The 14,927-nt window shown below is 41.0% G+C and overlaps 1 protein-coding gene across 39 annotated transcripts in view; it reads left to right on the top strand.

Annotated features, from left to right (window-relative positions):
• The first annotated feature begins 1,346 nt into the window (after positions 1-1,346).
• LOC109677863 (uncharacterized) overlaps positions 1,347-14,927 on the top strand; it is a 94,573-nt gene continuing 80,992 nt past the window's right edge. For 7 of the 39 annotated variants that reach the window (XR_012445356.1, XR_012445351.1, XR_012445349.1 and 4 more), the window contains exon 1: positions 1,353-4,293. The gene's annotated coding sequence lies outside the window, so the exon portion shown is untranslated. Of the gene's footprint in view, positions 4,294-4,881; positions 6,194-14,927 lie in introns of those variants that run through there. The other 32 variants (XR_012445372.1, XR_012445373.1, XR_012445365.1 and 29 more) reach the window with 26 other exon arrangements.

A 14,927-nucleotide genomic window follows, 5' to 3' on the forward strand; every position in this document is an offset into this window, starting at 1 on the left:
AGGATTACAGCAGTGAGCCACTGGTGCCTGGCTAACAAGAATGTTTTTAGATGTACAAGGTAAACATTGTTATAGTATTTTAAACTCAATAAATTATTACAATCACAGTACATTTCCTGTGACTTTCCTTTACCTTATACAGTACAAAACAGCTGCAATTTTAAAAAATGCATATGAGAATCCACTGCAACTCCCACCCACACATACAGAAACCAGAACTTCCATATTTCAAGGGCTGGAGAGTTGAGAAGAAGTATGGCATTCCAGGAGGTAGTGTCATTTGGGGACATGGTTGTGGATTTTACCTGGGAGGAATGGCGGGACCTGGATGATGTTCAGAGGACCCTGTAAGAGAGGTTATGCTGGAGACCTACATCAGCCTGGTGTCCCTGGGTGAGTGAAACTGCCCTGCAGCCCTCAGGAGAAAGTGCTGACTTCTTAGTAAATATGTGAAAACTATGTAGGTGCACAGTTATAGCCCATAAAGAACTCAGTTGTTCACCCTGTCTCATGAAAAAGTCACATGTGCCCCTTCATTGCACAGCTCCAATGGTGGGATTTGTTTCCTTCAAAAAAACTGATTTATAATGCAGGGGAAGAACTAATTCAGGATATAAATAATACATAGATAGATATATACATGTATGTATATGGAAATGCCACAATGAATTTCCCTATATAACCATCATAAACAAAAAAATAGTTTTATAAAAACATTAGGACAGGAGGGTAAAACAAGTCCAGGAGTTGGTATGGTAAGGAAAGGGTGAAGGAGGATGAAATGGTGGAAGTACTATGGATTTATGTATGAAAATAGAAAAATTAGAACTATTAAAATTGTTCTAAGAATAGGGGAGAGGGAGGATAAAGGACAATGATGGAGGGGGCGAATCTACCTAAAACGGACTTAATCATTTGACAAAATCCTGTGTTGTTTTGCAGGAATAGGGCAATGCATCACCAAACCTGAACTGACTTTCAAGCTGGAGCAAGCTGCAAAGCCATGGATGGGAGAACCCCCAAACCAGAGACTAACAGGTCAGTCAATGCACACTGGGCAGGGAGGCCATGAGAGAGGAGCCCAGCAGATGTTGGCCATGTAACACTGATTTCACCAGGTTATGTTCCAGACTGCAGCCCTGAGGACAGTGGGCTTGCACACATCAAACCTGTGCATTACAGTGTCCAGGGATTCTAAGGTAGGTGCTATGGTCTAAAGTAACATTTAAAGTGTTCCAACTAGAAATCTTACTGGCTTACATAGAACTTCTCATTACCTGTCAAAATTTTGAAGGTCAGGGAACTAGACACATCAGTTTGGTTTGTGTTGTATAAGTCATGGTGTTTCATTCTACTTCTGGTCTGCTTCAGGGCAGTGTGGTCAGCTACAACATGTCTCTGATCCTAGCTGGAAGGTCAGTAGTGGCATGAAGTTTGCCATCTGGCCACAAATGACTTACATTTTTCTAAAGTTCAAAACATATTTGGCCTCTCTCAGTTCCTCCAGAGATCTTTTCCTTCCTGTTTTGTCACTGGTATGAAGGTCAATTAAGTCAGGTTCTGGTTGTTATCTGGGGCCCAGCAACTGCATCAGTCTCTTGTCTGGGGTTAAAATCAAAGAATTGATCTGAGAGACAAGGAGTGTGTAGCAGAGCTTATTGAAAGTGGAAAGTGAAAGAAACGCAATCAAGGGATAAACCAGGGCTGCAGCCTTGCAGCTCAAGAGAGTACAGTTGCCTGGTGTCTCTCTGGTTTTATGTGGATTGAGCCATGCAGGTAGGAAGAACCTGGGTTTTTCTGCAAGTGGCCTTATGTAAATTTGAAGACAACCAGATGTTATATAACTGATTTCTGATTGTGCACGTTCCTTCCCATAATTCACTCTGTTAAAGTTGTATGCATTACATGCACGTAATATTCAGGAATCCTTAAGGAGGCAAAAACACCTAAAGGGTTACTACAGGTGACAGGTGAGCTAATTGCACATGCCTTCAGAAGTGGTTGGCATTGGTTCTCACCCCACTTTGCAGGATGCGGGGCCCATTAGCACTCCAGTGTTAACTGTGAAAGGGCCCTTTTGGGGACCAGGGAGGTTTGGATCTCATCTCCCCTGCAGGTCTTCATATTAACCCTGTATGCCCTGGACCCCTACATCAAGGTGGCTTGTTATCTCCCTGTCCACACACACCCAGCACACAGTGAGGCGAGAGACATGAACATGGGGGCCTTGGAGATGTGGGAGGCACTTGGCACACACTAATCTGAGTGTTTGGTCCCATCAAGCACCTGTGCCAATTTTTTTATTGCAGCCTAGTCCTCCCTGGGAAAGAACTCATGCCTCTTCACTCTAATCTGTTCTCTTGTTGTTCTCTGAGTTGATGTTATTTTTCTTAAGTAATGCCTCAGTTTACAGTGGATGAGCTTTCTCCACCTATGGCTTCATTTCATAAGCTGAGTATCCAATGATCCCCTTTTTATTTGATGTGTGTGTGTGTGTGTGTGTGTGTGTGTGTGTTGATCTCATACACACATCCTTATCTCACTCTTTGGAGTAGGTAGGATTATAGGGTTGAGCCAGCAAGCTGGCACAATGCATTTAAGCTGAAAGTTTTAAACTTATTTATCCCAGAATGCGCTAGATAAATGATAGCAGGATTTAATAAAAAAGCCGGCTTACTCATGCCTATCACTTGGGTATGGCCCATTCTTAAAGCATGTCTTCCTGGTCTATTTGCATTCAGACCACCTGCAAATGAAGTTTACCTTGTTTTGTCAGAGTTGCGCAGAGACTTGCGGGAAATGTAGTCTCACTCAGTCCACTCCTCAGCATCAGAGTGCAGCCCTTCTGGGTTTCTTCTGCGCAGGCGTTGCCCCGCCCCTCCCTTTCCGCCCGGAAGTTGTTGGAACTACATGGTTCTGTGAAAGCTGTAGCACCTACTTTGAATTCCTTCACTGAATCCCTGAAGGACCATGCGAGAGTGAGAGAGAAAGCTGCCACAGGGACCCTGCGGTGCAGGAGCAGATGGTCGTCCGGTGGTCCGTGAAACAGGTGGGGGGCCGATCCGAGCTTGGCTGGGAGGGAAAGTCGCAGCGGCCATGTGGTGTGACGGTTAGGCTGAGTGTCTGAAGAATGACTGCGGCCAGGAAGGCGCTCCTTGGAGCAAATCCTTTCCTCACTTGGTCGTGTCACATCTAGTGTCATCCTCGTGGCCAGAGCACATCAGTGGCACAGCGCGGATCATTGTCTTGCGGGTACTGTGGAGGCGCCTCCTTGGAACCATCATGGGGGCAGTCTCCCCAAGTTCCAGGTACATGTGTTATGCAGGAGCATAAGCAAAAATGCTGAGTTGCAGCATGCATGTCTTCATGAAAAGAGGAATTACAGCGGGAATCGCTTCTGGAATACCCTGGGGAAGTAATTAGTTCGTCCTATAGCCCAAGTGATTTTCTTTTTCTTTTTTTTGGCAGTACTGGGGTTTGAACACAGGGCCTCGCAAGCACTGCACCCTTAAGCTTCATCCCCAACCCTTTTTTCATTTAGCTGATTTTTCAGATTGGGTCTTTTTACCATAACCTTTTGTTTAGTCTTAGTGGGATTTGAATCAAGGGCCTGGAAGCAAGAAGCTTTACCAATTCAGCCACGCCCAAGCCCTCAAATAGTGCTTACTTTTGCTTGGGGAGAGCATCAGACCCTGATCTTCCTCCCACCTCATCTTTCTGTGTGGCTGGGATTGAAGACATGTGTCACCATATCCAGCCCCCAGTGGTATTTCTTTCTTTTTCTTTTTTTTTGAATAGTACGCTTTTTTTTTTTTTTGGTGGTACTGGAGTTTGAACTCAGGGCCTTGCACTTGCCAGGCAGGCACAACGCTTTTTAAATTTTTATTTTTTTATTGTTGTGCTGGGAGCCCCAGGTGCATTTTTACCGAAGACATGATGTTTCTTTAAAGTATTTTTTCTCTCTTTTTTTTTTTTTAATGGGACTGGAATTTGAACTCAAGGCTCCATACTTGTAGAAAATCATCTTCAAGAAGAAGGGGATCCATATCTTACCTGGCTTCCTTTTGTTCACAATAACAGGTACATCTTCATTGGGGTCTTTATTGCCTTTTCTTGTATGAGGGACTAATCGCCTATAGAGAGGTTTTCTTTTTGGTCATTATTTGTAGTTAATGTGTAGAGTTTTGAGCAGAATCTGGACCAAGAATGCCTGTTGACTCATGAGTCTGCTCTTCTCCCCATGACACCTCCAGAATGTGCTTCTGAGAGAAATAAAAAATGAACCAATTTCTGGTAAGTTGTTTGTTTACTTTGTTTTACATAGTATTTTGTGAGCTTCATGTAGTCTGTAAATACAAATGGAATTGTAGAAATGAGTAAAAACAGCTTCAGGGTAATGCACATAAATAAGATAGAGTTGACATGTAGACATAGGCAGGTTTTTCTTTTTTTTTTTTTTTTTTGGAGTACTGGGGTTTGAACTCAGGGCAGCATACTCTACCACTTGCTAGGCAGACAGTTGAGCCACTTCATCCAGCCATACACAGGTGTTAAAATGCTAAAAACATCTGTTGAGTAAAATTTTCTCTGGACTATGTTTGGTAGTGTGTATAGTGTTGCTGCTTGAACACCTTGTGCTTATTAGACAGACATGCCCTTTGCCACTTTAGTCATGCCTCCAGCCCTTTTTCCTTTAGTGTGTTTTCAGGAAAAGGGTCATGTGTTTTTGCCTGAGGCACCATAACCCTCCTACCTCCATCTCCTTTGCTGCTGGGATTATAGATATACTGTACCACACCCAGCTTGGTTTTTGAGATGAGGTCTTGCTAACTTTTTGCTCCTGCTTGCCTTGAACCATAATCTTCTTGTCTCTGACTCCAGAGTATCTAGGGTTACAAGTGTGTGCCTTCATGCCTGGCCTGATCGCTGGTCTTTCTGATGCCCTCACAAGGGGAAGTCACAATTGTTACATGATTTGATTGTTACCTGAGAAGAGAGCATGCTAACTTCTCACGACTCGTAGAAACTTAACTAACGGCTGAAACATTACCTGCTTTCACAGATGCTGTAACTTTTTCACAACCAACCTGGAAATAGAACTTCTACTGTTCTGCAGTGGAAATGGTTATATGGTGCTAATGCAATACTCTTTTAATAAATTTTTCTGTAGTTCCTAAAATAGTGTGGTTCCAGGCAGCATTTGGAAGGCCATAATTGATTCATGGATAAATCCTGGAATATCTGGAGATTAAAGTTGACCACAGGTTGTTCAGTGACTCTGTACCTATCTATCAGCCCACATGTACATGTGCAGACTGTTCAGAGTTAAATTTCCTACTAGATCTTCTCACTGCTCATTTGTCCTTTAACCCACTCAGCATTGCCTTAGTTCAGCTCTTCAGAAGCCCATTAAGAACTTAAATGTATCCCATTTACCATATTTGAGGCTACTTCTTGTGACGTGCTCGACATTCTTCTTTGTTAGTCCCTGTCACAGCCTTTCTCACAATGTCTTCTCTGTTGCCCTAAATTCTGCTTTTTCTGCTCCTTAACATAACTCAACCAAGTACTCCAACCTTGGCCCCATTCTTCTCACTTATTGGATCTCATGCATGGATCCAGCTGTCTGTGGTTGACACTTCCTTACATACAGTACCATACCCATCCAACCCATGATCCAACCCTCAAAAATGGAATTTTTTCCTGGACTGCTCCCTCTTTGTCAGGTCTAATCTCATCTGGTGTCCACATGTACAACTTTTATTTATTCTTTCCTATTGTTTGCACACAGTGCATGTAGGGAGAGGATCTGATCATGTTCATGAATAAATATGGTAACTGGAGATGTCATTCCTGGAAAAACCTCAAGAGTATGTTTGCACAGAACAGTGCCTCTGAACAGAATATGTGGTGACATCCTCAGGAGTGACCTAGAAGATAGCATTCAGGAGTTAGTAGGACACATCTGAGAAATGGTCAGTGAAAAAATATGCAAAGAATAAAAATCAGAAGCAGAAATTATCACTATTTCTAACTTGTTTATATAAACTTGTCAGTAACTGTATTGTACTATTTATTAAGAAACAATTGTATGTAATTCTAAAGACTGTCATGTCTACAAACTCCTTTAAAAACTGCATTTAGTTTCTCTGTTACTTTATCTAACTGTTTACGAATAAATTAAAAAAATGGATGTTTGCGCCAGCTATGGTTATGTTTTTGGACTATAACTGTAGTTTATAGTTGGTTAAGTATAAAAAGTGATAACTTCATAAGCTGAATGTTTTAAATTCACAACTGTATTTTGAAACAGAACATAATTGTGAAATGTGCTTTACCATTCACTTATTTTGAGCATAACTTAAAGCTAAGCCTCTGAACTGTATGTTTCAATCTATGGTACTTGCTGTGGTCTCTAGTGACATGTGAAGTGTTCCAACTACAAATCTTACTGACTTAAATAGAACTCATTACCCATCACAATTTTGAGGGTCAGAGAACTAGACACAGCAGTATGGTTTGTGTTGTGTATGTCATGGTGTTTCATTCTACCTCTGGTCTGCTTCAGGGCAGTGTGGTCAGCTACAACATGTCTCTGATCCCAGCTGGAAGGTCAGTAGTGGCATGAAGTTTGCCATCTGGCCACAAATGACTTACATTTTTCCAAAGTTCAAAACATATTTGGCCTCTCTCAGTTCCTCCAGAGATCTTTTCCTTCCTGTTTTGTCACTGGTATGAAGGTCAATTAAGTCAGGTTCTGGTTGTTATCTGGGGCCCAGCAACTGCATCAGTCTCTTGTCTGGGGTTAAAATCAAAGAATTGATCTGAGAGACAAGGAGTGTGTAGCAGAGCTTATTGAAAGTGGAAAGTGAAAGAAACGCAATCAAGGGATAAACCAGGGCTGCAGCCTTGCAGCTCAAGAGAGTACAGTTGCCTGGTGTCTCTCTGGTTTTATGTGGATTGAGCCATGCAGGTAGGAAGAACCTGGGTTTTTCTGCAAGTGGCCTTATGTAAATTTGAAGACAACCAGATGTTATATAACTGATTTCTGATTGTGCACGTTCCTTCCCATAATTCACTCTGTTAAAGTTGTATGCATTACATGCACGTAATATTCAGGAATCCTTAAGGAGGCAAAAACACCTAAAGGGTTACTACAGGTGACAGGTGAGCTAATTGCACATGCCTTCAGAAGTGGTTGGCATTGGTTCTCACCCCACTTTGCAGGATGCTGGGCCCATTAGCACTCCAGTGTTAACTGTGAAAGGGCCCTTTTGGGGACCAGGGAGGTTTGGATCTCATCTCCCCTGCAGGTCTTCATATTAACCCTGTATGCCCTGGACCCCTACATCAAGGTTGCCTGTTATCTCCCTGTCCACACACACCTAGCACACAGTGAGGAGAGTGGCATGAACATGGTGGGCTTCGGGATGTGGGAGTCACCCTGCATACACTGATCTGAGTGTTTGGTCCCATCAAGCACCTGCGCCATTTTTTTTATTGCAGCCTAGTCCTCCCTGGGAAAGAACTCATGCCTCTTCACTGTACTCTGTTCTCTTGTTCTCTGAGTTGATGTTATTTTTCTTAAGTAATGCCTCAGTTTGCAGTGGATGAGCTTTCTCCACCTATGGCTTCATTACATAAGCTGAGTATCCAATGATCCCCTTTTTATTTGATGTGTGTGTGTGTGTATGTATCTCAGGGCCTCATGAATGCTAAGCATACACTCTACCACTGAGGAGCTATACTCCTAGTTGTCTGTACTTTTCATTTTTTCTGTCTTTCTTTTTCTTGGACACAGGCAATGACATAGTGGAATCACTTTTTTTTTAGGGGTATGCTTCCTGTGTATCAAAATCTGTTAAACAGGTGCTATCCTCTCTCCTCCCATACACAATCTTTGTGTGAGGGAGACAGAAGAGGCCTGGTAGTCCTTTTGACCTTCTTCCCAGAAGTTTCCTTAGGTAGACCCAGAGATGGTGAGCCTGCCTCTCAGATTTCCATGCTGTGAGAGTTAGTAGTCTTGCTGACTATTCTCCAGTCTGTGATCCACAAGATGTTCTCCAGGTATTTGCAACACATTTATCCTCACCAAGAGTCCTGAGTCACTTCTAGCCTGCATTACGAGTGCTGTAGGCTGCACCTCTGCTTTTTTTCCCAGTAGGGCTGCACATTGCAGTGTTTTATTCCCACAGCACTCCTGGTTTGCAGATTTTAGTTATCCCATCTGTGTAAAACCTCTGCTCAGCTGGATGCCCGTGCAAACTGCCTGTAATCCTGGCTACTCAGGAGGCAAAGATCAGGAGGATCAAGATTCAAAATCAGTCCCTGGCAAATTGTTCCTGAGACCCTTCCTTGGAAACAATCAATTAGCAAAAAAACACAGGTGGAGTTGCTCAAGGTGATAGTAAGAGTGTCTGCCTAGCAAGCGTTCAAACCCTAGTGCCGCCAATAATAATAATAAGAAGAAAAAGAATTGAGGGGGGGGAAGAGGGAGGGGGCGGAGTGGGTGGTAAGGGAGGGGGTGGGGGCAGTGGGGAGAAATGAACCAATCCTTGTATGCACATGTGAATAATAAAAGAAAAATGAAAAAAAAATAATAAGAAAAGAATCAGCTCAAATTGTGGTGACTATGTATTCACTCCATGATTTAGGGAGACTCTGGTTCCTAGGTCATCTTAGGCACAGATGAAGTGAATTGAGAACTGGGAGGATCATCCAAAAACCCAATGGGTGCTGGTGTTTCAGGAGACTCAAGCTGTCTGGCATTGGCACTCTTGGGGCTTGTTGGGGCTGTCTACAAGTACACCTACTTCCATGTGGTTTTGCACCAAGGAGGTCACAGGGTAATTGGAGACTGACTTACCCCGAAATTAATGTTCCAAGAGACAGGAGTATAGCTGCATGACTTCTTGCAGCTTTACCTCTGATGTCCCCAAATGCCACCTTTGCCATGTTCCATTGGCAAACTAAGCCACTGAGACTGGGCAAGGTTCAAGGCTCACATTTCCAACACAGAAGAATTGGAGAGGACTTGTGGTCCATATAATCTCACAGAAAGCCATTGGTAACAGTGTGTACATTTGTCACAAATACATTGTCATTTCCCTGTGAATACTTCTTTGAATCACATTATTTCAAAGTATAGTATTTGATTTGCAAATATTGAGGCTTTCTGGATATTGTTTTTTCGGCAGCTCTTGCATTGGAGATCAAGGCCTCATGCTTGCCAGGGACGTGCTCTACCACTTGATCTACTCCACCAGCTTTGTTTGGTTTTGGTGTTAGGGTAATGTTGTCATTAGGAAATAAATTAGGAAGTACTGATTATTCTTCTGTTCTTTAGAAGAGATTTTAGGGAATTGAGAGAATTTGTTCAATAATGCATAGTTGAATTTATCATTGAACTGTGGACCTCATACTTTCTGTTCTTGAAAGATTATTCATTGTTTTTTGAATACCTTTTTTTTTTTTGTGTGCTGGTAGAGTTTGATCTCAGAGCCTTGTTCTTGCCAGGCAGCCGTTCTACACCTTGAGCCACCTCCTTCCCCTCAATTCCTTTAATAGAAATGTGTTCACATTCTGTGTTTTTAACTTGTGAATTTGGATAAATTGTGTGGTTTATGAAATTGTTCCATTTTACATTGAATGTGTGGACATAGAGTTCTTCACAGTATTCCCATGTTATTCTTTCACTGTTCATGGAATATGTAATGACATCCCTTTTTCCTTTCTGTTATTAGTACTTTGTGCCCTTTTTTATTTTCTCATAACCTGACTATATGCTTAAGGATTTTATTGATTTTTTTTGGTGGTATTTCTGTTTGATCTCTGAGTCTCCTTTGTGAACAGCAGGTTCTTAGCCACTTGAACCATACCCCAAAGCCATTTTTGCTCTAGTATTTTTCAGATGGGATCTCATGGTTCTTGCTGGGCTGGCCTGAGACTGCGATCCTCCTTCCTATAGCCTTGCAAGTAGCTGGGATCATGCCACAACCCCCAGCTTGACTTCAAACTTTGGTTCTGTCTATCTGTATCTCCTGAGTAGCTGGATATGAGGAACAATAACTTGGAATTTTATTGATGGTTTTCTTTTTTCAGGGAGTAGGTTTTTCTTCTTTTTTTAATTGTTGTTCTGGGTGGGGGTACATTGTGGTATTTACAAAATTTTGTACAATATTCAAATATATCATACTTGAATTCACTAGCCTTCACTATTCTTCCTTTACCGCTCTTCCCCCATTCCCCGAACAGCTTCAACAGGTCTCATTTTTCCATTTACATACATATGTACTCAGAATTTGCACTATATTCACCCTCACACGTCCTTTCCACATCTCCTTCCCTCCCACTGGTACCAATACCCTCAGGGAGGACCTGTTCTGTCCTCTAGTTCTCTGACTTTGTAAATGGAAAAAAAAAAGTGATTTTGTTTTAGATATGTATACGGGGAGTATCATTGTGACATTTCCATGTATATATTTATTATAACCCAAATTGATCCATGTTCTTTATTTTCTTCCTTAGTTCCTTTGTTCCTTCATTCCTTCCTTCCTTCCTTCCTTTTGCGATACTGGTACTTGAACTCAGGGCCTTCACCTTGAGCCACTCCAGCAGCCCTATTTTTGTGAAGGGTTTTTCAATATAAGGTCTTGGGAGCTATTTGCCTTGATTGGCTTTAAACTGCAATCCACCTGATATCTGCCTCCTAAGTAGCTAGGATTACAGGAGTGAGCCACTGGTGCCTAGCCTTTATTTTTTTATTAATGTTTTTAAGGAACCCTTGTTTTCCATTGCTGATTTTCTTTGAGTTTCTATTAAAATATCACTGATTCCAGTTGCAGTTCTTCTTACTGTTTTTCCTCTTTTGCTGGTTTTAATTTTTACTTTCCCCTCATACTTTCCTAAGGTAGGGATTTGGATTATAGATTCTAAATGCTTATTTTTGTCTATTATACACATTGCTGCCACCAGTTGTCCTCTAAGCACTGTTTTTGCTGCGTCCTACAGATTTTCATAAAATGTGCTTTCATGTTCATTTAGTTCAAAAAATTTAAAATTTCTCTTGAGAGTTCGTTTTTTTTACTATTTGTAACTATGTTGTTTAATCTCCATATATTTGGAGTTTTTCAGTTTTCTTTTTGTTATTTGTTCCACTCTGGTCTGAAAAGACATTGTGTGCTTTCTAGTCTGTTGAATCTCTTCAGGTGTGTTTTATGGCTGAGAAAGTGGTCCGTGCTGGTGGTTGTCTATGTGCACTTGGGAAGAATGTGTAATCTGTTGCTGGAAGCAGTGATCTATTGATGCCAATTACATGCACTGGAACAAACCTGTTGCTGAGTTGAGCTGTGTCATTACTGATCATATGATGGTGGTTCTGTCCATTTTTAAGAGTTAATTGTTGAAGTCTCCAGTTGTGCTTTTGGGTTCATCTTTCTCTTGCCCTTCTAATAATTTTGTATTCCTATAGGTTCAGAATGTGTTGTTAAATGTATACAAGTTCAGAATTGTTACATGTTGCAGAACTGATCACTGTGTTATTACCTAATGCCCTTTTCTTGATAACTTTACAGGCTCCTGCTCTAGAACTCAGCTACATTGCTAACCCCTGATTTCTTTTGATTGCTGTTAGCATGATATATTTTCTCTATTTATTTTTCAAATTAACTTTAATTAGTGTATATTAATCTCACAAAGTTGTTTCATTGTGACATTTCCATACACATATGTGCATGTAGTGTACCCTGTTCACTTTCACCCTGTCTCCATCCATTTACATTTAATTCATATGTGTTTATATTTATTTATCTATTTTTTGGTGTACTGTGGTTTGAACTCAGGGCCTCATGCTTGCTAAGCAGGTGCTCTACCACTTGAGCCACTCTGCCAGCCTTGTTTTTTGTTGAGTATTTTTAAGACAGTGTCTGTAGAACTATTTGGTCATTTGGCCTTGAAACTTGATCCTGCTGATCTCTGCCTTGAGTTGCTAGTATTACAAGTGTGAGGCAGGTTTCTGGGTTTGTATTTATATGAAGTTCTTATACCCAATACACAGTTGGAGTTGGTTTTGCCCACTTATCCTGCCATGCTGTCTATAGTCTATCCATTAACTTCCTTAGTGCTTTAATCTGAGTTTTAAAGGAGGTTTGCTTTGTGATAATACCATGTCTGGTTCCGATGCATCCTTTGCCACTTCACATTGTGTTCTTTTGTTTTTTAGTATGCCTTGAAATATTTTCTTCATAGCCTAACATGACACAGCAAGTAAAAGGAACTGTTAGAAATAACACATTTAGTAATATGGTAAGGTATAGGGGAGGTCCAGCTGTTTTATTCTATTAAGGCTACTGCAATAGAATGACATAGAATGGCTGCAGTGTGCTCTGTCTCCTGCGCTTCTTTTTGAATTCAGGAAGAGTTGTTGTGTTTTCAGTTCCTTCAGCTCTGTATTTGATTTGGAATGGAGTGAAAATTTCCTTTCTATCATTATGACAAAATATGTGAAAAAATCAACTTAAAAAGAGGAAAGATTTATATTGTCTGTTGACTTTGGAGATTTCAGTGCAAAATTACTTGGCTGCATTGCCGATGGGCCTGTGCGAGGCCCAAAAGTACACATAGAAGGAGCTCATGGCAGAAGAAGCTGCTTACTCCATAGCCAGGAAGTGAAAGAGTGACAAGAATTGGCCAGGTCTCAAATATCTGCTCCAGGGCACACCTTCCATGATCTCTTAAAGATTGTACCACCTGCCTGTTGTACAATGGGCTGGGGCCTAGCCTTTCATACCTCTTCCTGTAGGGCATTACATACCCTAACTAAAGCTCAACAGATACCAGGATGGTACTTGTATTTTCATTTATTTGTGTGTGTTTTTAGCAAGATCCCTCTTTACCTCATACTGGCCTTATGTGCTCTGGGTAGCTCAGACTGGCCTCAAACTCTTGATCCTCCGGCCTTCACTCCCTCAGTGCTTGGATTACTGGTGTATAACACAATGCCTTGTCTAGGGTCAAATTTTAAAAGGAACTTTCTCAGTGTCTATGTGAATCATTGAAAGAGTTTGTATCCATAGACTATGAATATTCTTAATTGTTAGTGTAGCTCCTTTTTCCTTTTTTGTTTCTGAGACATGCTCTCACATATAGCCCAGACTGACCTTGAACTTATGATCCTCCTGTCTCAGCCCCCTGAGTCTTGGGATTACAGGAACGTACCACCATGAAAGCCTCAGAGTTCTTAACATTGAGCTTTTCTTTATTTTGGTGACAAACTCAGAAAATTCTTTCTTGGTCTTTGTAATCTATTTCTTGTCATATACCAGGAAATATTAGTTTCCTTATATTTGTTTCTTGATACTTTCCTTCTCTGAAGACAGTCTATTTCATTCACTGTGATAACTTTAAACAGCACTAAAATTCTGTTACTTTCCATAATTTTTCATCTTCAGCTTTACGTCTCTCTCCTGAACTCTGGAATCATGTATGTAATTGGTGGTTTGCTGTCCTTAAATGTGGTATCAGATATTCCAAATGGGATATGTTCAAGTCTGTGTCACTTTGTTGGATCCTTGGATCCTTTTTTTTTTTTTTTTTTTTTTTTTTTGTGGTGGTGGTGCTGGGATTTGAGCTCAGGGCCTAGTGCTTCCTAGGTGGGAGCACTACCATTTTGGTACTCAGCCAGTCCTTTTTTTATATTGAGAACTTTTGTTGTTGTTCTCCTTTTCTTGTGTGTCTGTTGGGTATTTTTGAGATAGTGTTTTCTGATCTCTTTGCCTGGGATGTCATCAAACCCCAGAGTAATTAGTACTCTGCTTGCAGAATAACTAGGATTACAGGCATGCGTCAGCAGCACCAGGCCTGCTATAATATTTTTCTTCCATTTTCCACATTTCACGTCATGGCACCAGCATTTAATTTTGGCAATCATGCAGATCATCTGGAAGTAAAATATCTTTTATGTTCGTGCAACAAATCTGTACCAAATTTTTTCCTGCCCTTTTCTTTTTTTTTCTTTTTGAGGTTATTTTTCTGTCTACAGTCATACTTGTCTTTGATCTGATGTTTTACTCTGGTTTCTTACCCTTTAACTCTCCCTTATGCCTTTCCAATTCTCCTCCCAGGGATGACTGTTGGAATGTAGATCTGCTGAGTTTGCTCACCTGACATCTTGTACACTTGTAGATTGGGAAGTGGCAGAGATGCCTGGAGTAAATTCCAGCAATCTTTTGAGTGTAGGAAGGAAATATTGTGATGCCTGTGTGCATAATTTTAGTTTATTAGTTATTTGAAAGGAATCCTAGGCTTTTCAGTGAAGTGCAGACTAATCATGCCAAATAGAAATACATGTTCTCCTTCGTTGCTTCATTTACATTGAAGCTGTAAATCAATTCCTCTAATAGATTGTGGGTTTTGATTCATACTTAATGACTTTTTCATGCCAGATCTTAAGCTCCTTGAAGGAGAAAATTTTATTTTATTTTGTACATAGAATAGAACTTGTAGCCCAGGTTGGCCTTGAACTAACAATACTACTATATCATCCTCTTCCATGCTGGAATTACAGCCATTTACCACCAGGCCTTTTTTTACTCATACATTATTCCCTTGGTATAAATATGTTTCTAGGTTTGTGAGGTAAACTTCATTACAGTATTTTTAATACTATGTAGTACCTAATAAGCTATTACAATGGTGGTACATTTCTGTGACTTTCCTTCACCTTATACAGTACAAAACAGCTGCATTTTAAAAAAATGCGTATGAGAATCCACTGCCACTCCCACCCACACATGCAGAAACCAGAACTTCCATATTCCAAGGGCTGGGGAGTTAAGAAGAAATATGGCATTCCAGGAAGTGGTGTCATTTGGGGATGTGGCTGGGGACTTTACCTGGGAGGAATGGCAGGACCTGGATGATGCTCAGAG

Source organism: Castor canadensis, chromosome 2 (genome assembly GCF_047511655.1).
Source record: "Castor canadensis chromosome 2, mCasCan1.hap1v2, whole genome shotgun sequence".
Taxonomy (NCBI): Eukaryota; Metazoa; Chordata; class Mammalia; order Rodentia; family Castoridae; genus Castor; species Castor canadensis.